General features: G+C 38.9%; 1 long non-coding RNA gene across 1 annotated transcript; it reads left to right on the top strand.

The window, feature by feature from the left end:
- Positions 1-870: 870 nt before the first annotated feature.
- Positions 871-4,782, top strand: LOC123980965. Its single transcript, XR_006827623.1, has 2 exons — positions 871-1,194; positions 3,517-4,782. It is a non-coding gene; the product is annotated as an uncharacterized LOC123980965 (long non-coding RNA).
- The last annotated feature ends 3,083 nt before the right edge of the window (positions 4,783-7,865 follow it).

Here is a 7,865-nt window from a genome sequence, read left to right as displayed (position 1 = left end):
GACCTGACTCAAGATCAATCTTCTCATCTCCCAGAAAGAGTGTTTCTCAGAACGTTGAACTATTCCTTCAAAGAGATATGGGTAATGGGAATGTAAGGTCAGACAAAACATAACAATCTTTGAACCAGTCAGGGGTCAGGAGGGTCATTTACATATTTACATATCTTCTACCACTAGGGGTTTGCATCTTCACTGGTTCATGATTCAATTAGATTATAATTATCCTGTCAACGATTGGATATGATTCAATATCATGATGCATCTCCTCTAGGGGTGGTAATCTTTAGGCACCTCATTACGATTATGAGGGCTACGATGCGATTGTAAAACAAATAGGATAAAGACGTATTTTTCTTCCTGTGCGACTTCTTGGTACTTTTAAAGCAAAGTATTTGTAATGGGCCAACCAAGTAGGTAGTAATGACATACGGCTATTAAACATTACTTCCTATAAATTTAGCTGACGTCACATAACATTATTACATTGTGACACTATTAGTATAGATTCAGATTCAGGCTTACACTCATATATAATAATTACACTCTGTATATAAGAAGTGGACGTAGTCATCATGACGTCACCTGTTGGTTTGTGGACCGCCGTTTTGAAGCCTCGAGTTTGGCCGATAGGGTGCCGCCATGTTGACTTTTTGCAACCAGCGGCACCGGACGTGACCATATTTGGACGGGACGGTTGAGCTAACGGCCGTGTGCGGAGCTAGCTAGCTTGCTTAGCTAGGTGCAACTGTAACTCAAGGTAACTGTCATTTTAACAGGGCTGATAATTTTGTCTAGCCAACAACAGTCTTAACTCCTAATAAGCTTTTTCAATGGCGCTGGTTAAATTTACACAGTGTCGTGTGTACCAGTCGGTTCTAGCCTGATCAACAGGTTGCCATGGTAACGACTTGTCAATCATAGATAACCCCGCCCTGAAGCATACTCTGCTTTATGGTCTATTTCAAAATAAATGGGACCATTATTTATTAAATAATAGGACTGTAACGGTTCTGAAACCAAGACCGAAATCGCGACTCAGAAGTCCACGGTCTCGTGTTGCATAATCTGAGAGACAGAACCGCGACACAACCGCTCATTGGACTGTTGAGCTCTCAAGACAGTGCAACTGTAGGGGTAGGGGGGTCGGCTCGGTAGCGGTGTATATCGTATTTGTATTGAAAGTTGTATGTTATTGTAGGTAATTTTCACCCTATTTGTGTTTACTACTTGAATCTGCTCCTCTTCTCTTCTCCCCACACTCTGACACACACACACCTAGCCTGCATCTCTGGTCTCTCACGACCATTATGTGTTTTCTTCTGGGAAGTGAAATTCCAATTTTTAGCCGGGGATTGAACCGCCAACCTTCCGATTAACGGCCAACCCGCCTGTCCAGTGTCCAGTTTAAGAAAACCATGTACTGCCATCTCACTCACAAATCACAATACTATACAATGAATGATATCATCCCAAGACTATGGCAAAATAGTGTTCACTGAAAATCACCACAGCAGAAAGCACACGTACTTCTGAAACATTTAACATTGGTTTCCAACCTTACCCTTTATACATTGAGATGTCTCCAAATTGAATCCTGAATCTTTTCACAATATTATCTACTGGTGATTTTGAAAGACCTCTCTGTAATCTCGAGGTGAGAAATGTTCCCTCTGAACTGCCTAACAAGAATATCGGCACAAATAGGTGAGCCCCCACCATTCCTTACTTGCAAAGAGTCTTTGGATGCTACTTTTATATCCAATCATGACACCTCGCCAGTTATCAGCCTGCATCTTGTGGAGTCATCCAAAGAGGTGTTTTTTGAATATAATGTGCACTTTTCAATTTTATTTTAACTCTGGTGACTCTCTCTATACAACATAAGGAAAATCAGGCCCTACCTCACTCAGTACGCCACCCAGCTTCTGGTCCAGGCCATGTTTATCTCTCACCTCGACTATTGCAATGCACTCCTAGCAGGTCTTCCAGCTTGTGCGGTGAAACCCTTACAAATGGTTCAGAACGCAGCAGCACGTCTGGTTTTTGATCAGCCCAAAAGGACTCATGTCACTCTATTTCTCAGTGACCTCCACTGGCTCCCCGTGGCCTCCAGAATCAAATTCAAGTCACTAATGCTTGCATACAAAGTGACTACTGGGTCTGCACCCATCTACCTAAACTCCAAAATACAAGTTTACGTTCTTTTTCGGCCGCTACGCTCCTCCAACGAACGCCGCCTGGCTCTGCCATCCCTTCACACAAAGCAATCCCAGTCCCAGCTGTTCTCATCTGTGACACCGCGATGGTGGAACGACCTACCACACGCCATCAGAGCAGGGGCGTCCCTCTCTAACTTCAAGAAGCTCTTGAAAACTCATTTCTTCCGAGAACACTTCCTCTTATAACACCTCTAAACTCTAACATGCACTTCCTGTGCTCTTCTTCTTCTATCCCCTTACAATTATCTTGTATTGATTGCACTTCTTAACTCTTACTTCCTTCCCTAGGTATTTACCCCATTGATGCAATATGTGTTATTAGCTCTTACTGGTATATATTGTTAGTTGTAGTTTCACTAGCAAGGACCACAATCAACAGGTATGATTAAATGATTTATTGAGTAATGAACAGAAGATGTATGAAGCTTGCAGTAGCTGAATAGACATTAGAAAGCGTTGTGGGGAAGCTACGATAGGGAAATCTGCCGTAGCACCCGGGCACGACGGACCCCCTATAAACCTATGGAGAGGAGGAAGGAGATCAGGAGGCAGGACAGAGAAAGGGGTGGGAGGGAGGGATGCAGGATACGAGGGCGAAGGGGAGAACTTAGGACGTGTGGGTATTTATGGAAATGCTGGCGATGACGTGCTTGATGTGTTGTCCCGCTCCTGAAACTCTGCTAATTAGCACCACTTGAGTGTGTTGCAGGCATGAAATTCTAACTTTGTTTATATTTACAAAACACAGTTATGCTGGTCAGTAAACCTGTTGAAAATATTTTCTGTGTGTCAGTTAAATAAAGGTTCACATGAATTTACAAATCACAGATTTATGTTTTAATAGCATTTTGGAATATCCCAACTTTACTGGGAATGTGGTTTGTAATATTGTTGACAATATCTGATTTGTAAAAATGACGTAGAAGAAGAAGAAGACATTTATAAATTAGCATTATAAAACATTATGCTAATAAGGACCAAATTACCAAATATTGTTTGTTAACTTAATCTGAACGTTTTATTTTTCAGCTCGTGATGCTACACTGACTTCCTGTTAACATATTTGATTGCTCCTGATTGGACGGCACTATAGATGTTTCCTAGCAACAGATTCAGATCACCAAAGTTTTTACTAGCTGAGACATTTCTCAAGTTGTACTGCTGCGACCTGATTAAGTCACTAGTTTGAAACTCTTGTTAGTTCCTGAGAACTGAGTGAAGCAGAGTTGTGGTCTGGTGACGGAGTTTCTTTGTCAGTTTCTCATGTTGTTTGAACTGTTTGTGTTTGTTTGTTCAGAGTTTCCAGTAGAGTCAGAGGTCGTCTACTCTTCACTGAGGTAGACCTTCACACCTTCACACCTTCACACCAGTCCAACCACTGATGTCCAGCTGGCCTGGAACTGGTCCCCAGAGCCTCTCACACCTCAGCACATCCATTTATTATGTTTCACTGTTAAAGAAAAATTAGACTCAGGCAGCTACAAAGAGACAAAAAGCTAAGATTTAATTAATGTTTTTAAACATTTGTAGTTTTCAGTGAAATATCGGTCACATGAAAAAACTAAAACTAAAGAATAAACAAATTGTTAAAATGCTTTTTTTAACTTGTGTCTGTATGATGCATATAACATGACATGGTACCTGTTTCATTGCACTTTCATTCATATATTTCTACTGAACAGGATCTAATAATAACATCGTTTTGTGGGTAATATAATAACTAACTGTACTTTTATTTATATTTTATTCATGTTTTTTGTTTCTTGTTGCCGCAGCAATTGTTTCTTTGCAAAATCAATCAACTTTGGTCTCTTCTTGTTTTTCTCCTGTGGTTCTGTGGGTTTCACAAAGCTGTCGGATGCAAAGTGCAACTCATTTTGGTTTGACTGTGGCTAACTGATATACACCTCCAATTCAAACCTCTCATCAGTGCAGCTCTGTGTTTGAATAGTTTTAATAATTTATTTTTAATCAGTTTAAAGCAGAAAAAGAGAAAAAGTTAGGAATAACAAAAAGAGAGACATCAAAAAGTCACAGTCGTGAGACAAAATTATGCTTTTTTAATTTTTTTATTATATTATTAAGTATTATTAAATTATTAAGTCAGTATGTCACATTTATGAGTCACTGAGTGAAAAGTTAACTTATTTCATAAATCTAAGATATTTTTAAATTTAGGATTAAAGTATCAAGTTATTGAGATACCTTTTCTTTAAAATGAAGCTGCTGCGGTTTCACTTTGTGACACACACCCACACCTGATGGGACAAATGTGTGAGAAATAAAGTCAGCACATTAGACATATTGTCACGACGCCTGCATCTGTCTAGTGATGGCGATTAAGTAAGAGTGTTTATTTTTACCTTTGAGTGAATGTGTTGTGCTTTGTGCATTTTCTGTTGGTTTGTGTTCTCTCTCTTCCTTCCTTAGTGGAGTCTGTTGGCGGGTCTGGATCCTGATCATCTATCAGGACGATTTATTGCTGTACTGTTTTGTTATGTTTTGTGAGGTGGCCTTGAATGTTCAGAAAGGCGCCTATAAATAAAATGTATTATTATTGGAATTATTATTATTATTATTATCATTCAGTCAACTTCTTAAGGAGAGCCCAGAAATCCAGTCCCCACTGGATCGTTGAGTCAACTCTAGAAAATTTCAGAGACAAAAACTTCCTAAGAATGCCAACTTACCATCATACTCCATCGTGATGATGAAGTATTTTAAAAGTGGGTGTAGCTGCAGATGCATAAAAATCCCCTGATGGAGCGTAAACACGATGGCGGTGGGATGAAAGGGTGGAGAAGATGTTGGGGATCTGGACGAAAAGAGAGGCTTCTGCTGGGCTGAACTGGTCCTGGATCTGGTGAGCAGGAGGTGAATGGGGTGGAGGAGGACAGCAGTGATTCATGCTGAAATAACAGCTGTCAGCAGAGGAGAGATCAGATTTAAACTGTAATAGTGACTCCATGATTGGATGAGCTGATCGTAGTGAAACCTGATTGGAAACCTAGGTGAGAACTCCCAAAGTCAGCTGTTAGGGGGCAGAGAGAGAAAAGTGAATGAGGCAGAGGTGGAGAGAGAGAGTTGTGAATGAGGATCTTCATGTGTGGAGCAGACAAACTGAACTTCTCGGTTATTGTCCTTTGTGACTTTAAGAAAGGAAATCTCAGTTGGTAACAGTCCTGAAAACATCCCAGTCACTCCAGTCCAAGCACACTCAAAGGTCCTCCATATATTCACTGGTCTACTTCTTTAAAGTCTTCAGAACAGATTTACAGTCCTTTAATTTCCCAGTGAAGCGAGGGACTCTAAAACCAGCAGGACAGGTTTTGGCTAATCCCTCCCACCCTGGACACAAACTTTTAGAGTCCCTCCCCTCGCACAGGAGGCTGCAGTCCATCAGGACCCAAACCTCATGCTACAAGAAGAATATCTTCCAGCAGCTTGTCAACAAGACCCGGGACGCCCACTGACACTGACTCAGATCACCTCCTGTAAAAACTACACGTTACATTAACAGGAATATCCACAACTGTCTCTACTGTATGTGTTATATATTTTCCACATTCCTGCACAAACTCAACAGCTCTCTCATTTTAAAAACAGATTCTTGTTTTTTAAAGAGACTGTTTACATTTTGTTAAGGTGCAGCGTACATTTGTCTTTGTCTTTTCTACTGTGTGTACTCAGTGTTTAAAGTGAGGTGTTATGAAAAGTTTAGAGCAAAACTGTATGTTAAGTTTATCATGGCACTCAGAAAGGACAATACACTTTTTTAGTGTTTAAGGATAGCCCACATTCATTTTCAGGCCAGTCTACAGTTGATCTCTAACTATATTTCCTGTTGTTCCCCCCCAAACCTGCCTATCAAGTCTACTTCCTTATTTAACTCTCCCAGGCTTAAAGTTTTTTATTATTTTTAAAAAAATAGTATTAATGATACTATTAATGCTATTAATGATGAAGCTCTCACAATGTTTGCTGAATGTTATACTTAAGTACCTTTTGGTATCACTGTTAGCTGAATGGATTTCTTCTCCTCTGTTTGTCTTTGGTGTTTTGTGGAAGAGCTGATAAAGTTAACAACAGCATCACCTTGTGGACAGCTGGCTGTACTGAAAGTGTCCTACAAGTACTTTCACATATTTATTACTGAATCAGCTTCACTGTAAAGATGTCTGTGAAGATTCTCAGTCATCCAGGTCATAGTTATCCATGGGAAGTTCAAATCAAGCGCAAATGGACTTTAGCCTCTCATCCTCTTGATTTGCCCTTGATTTTATCTTTCCTTGGACTTTCATTGTGAAGCCGCCAACAGCAACACCAGGTGGTGACATTGCTGTACTGCAGGAGGCTGTGGTCTTTCACAGAAAATATACTGCTGAATATTTTGTATATACACACACACGTATATGTGAAGTGAGAAAAACATCTTTAAACCATTTTAAAATGTACTTTTAGAGTTTAAAATGTCTTCATATTTTCTAAATGTAAACACGTTTTAAATAATGAACATGCCATCTCATCTAATACCTTAAAACTTTAAAGTAATCTAAGATGTTCACCTTGGTGGCAGTGATCCTGGCAGATTTTGCACATGTTTAACTGTTAAAGAAACTTCCGAGTCATTATTACCAGTTCTGCACTTATTTAGGGAATTTAGGTTGTTTAGACCTCATTTATCTGAAATTTACATTTTTTTGACTGCAGCTAAGACCAGGGTAAAACGTATCACAGAATCTATTTAGACAGGTTACTGTTTGTCCCATTTGGTGGCTGATATAAGTGACATCTGTTTCTTATGAAACCTGACAGGGATTTTATTCAGAAAAAAATATTAATGAAAACATATTTAACACAATTAATATTTAATTAAAAAACATAAATAGATGCACAGGTGTATGGAAAGGTTTCATCTTCTGGTTCAATATAATACAGTCTTTAACATTTATTATATTATATTATATTACATAAGGCCGGTCAATTTTGGTCAGAACAAAATTTTGAATATAAAGGTTTGAATATAAAACAATTAAAAATCAATCATCACTAATTATATAAATTCAAATGCCCACTGTGGAGTACAAAAGATGCCTTTGGTCAATTACATGAAATATACCAAAGTTATTTATTTGTTCATAACACAATAGTAGAGTTAAACTAGACCAAAAGCTGTTGCACACTTTCTGAAGAAGGAAGGAAGATCGCTTAGAGGTTTGGATGACATCACACCCAATATGCATTGCTGCACTCCTTGCACCAAGTAAGGAGTATCAGTCTCTGACTGTATCTGATCAATCAGACATTATTAAATTGTTACTGATGCATCAATGTTAGAGCAGCATTTTAATGCTGAAGGAGGAACTAGTCTTAAATACTCTATTTACAGTTAGCTAGTTTAATAAGTACTTTGTTTAGGCTGTTGTTAGATCGCTTTGACAACTATAAGCAACTTTTAATTATTTTAGGCTAATGTTAGCTAGTTTTCACTAGCAAGGGAACAGGAGATAAAACACAGACCAGCTTGTTTCAGTGCTTTTGACTTTTAATTTTGCATAAGACAAGAAAGAACAGTTCAGCCTTGCTGTTGTGTCCTCGCACCGTCCAAAGACATGCAGGTTTATTAAAGACTCTGAATTGCTTAAA

The sequence above is a fragment of the Micropterus dolomieu genome, linkage group LG12, assembly GCF_021292245.1.
Source record: "Micropterus dolomieu isolate WLL.071019.BEF.003 ecotype Adirondacks linkage group LG12, ASM2129224v1, whole genome shotgun sequence".
NCBI lineage: Eukaryota > Metazoa > Chordata > Actinopteri > Centrarchiformes > Centrarchidae > Micropterus > Micropterus dolomieu.
The sequence above is the reverse complement of the archived record's forward strand: the minus strand, read 5'-3'. Positions and strand labels throughout refer to the sequence as shown.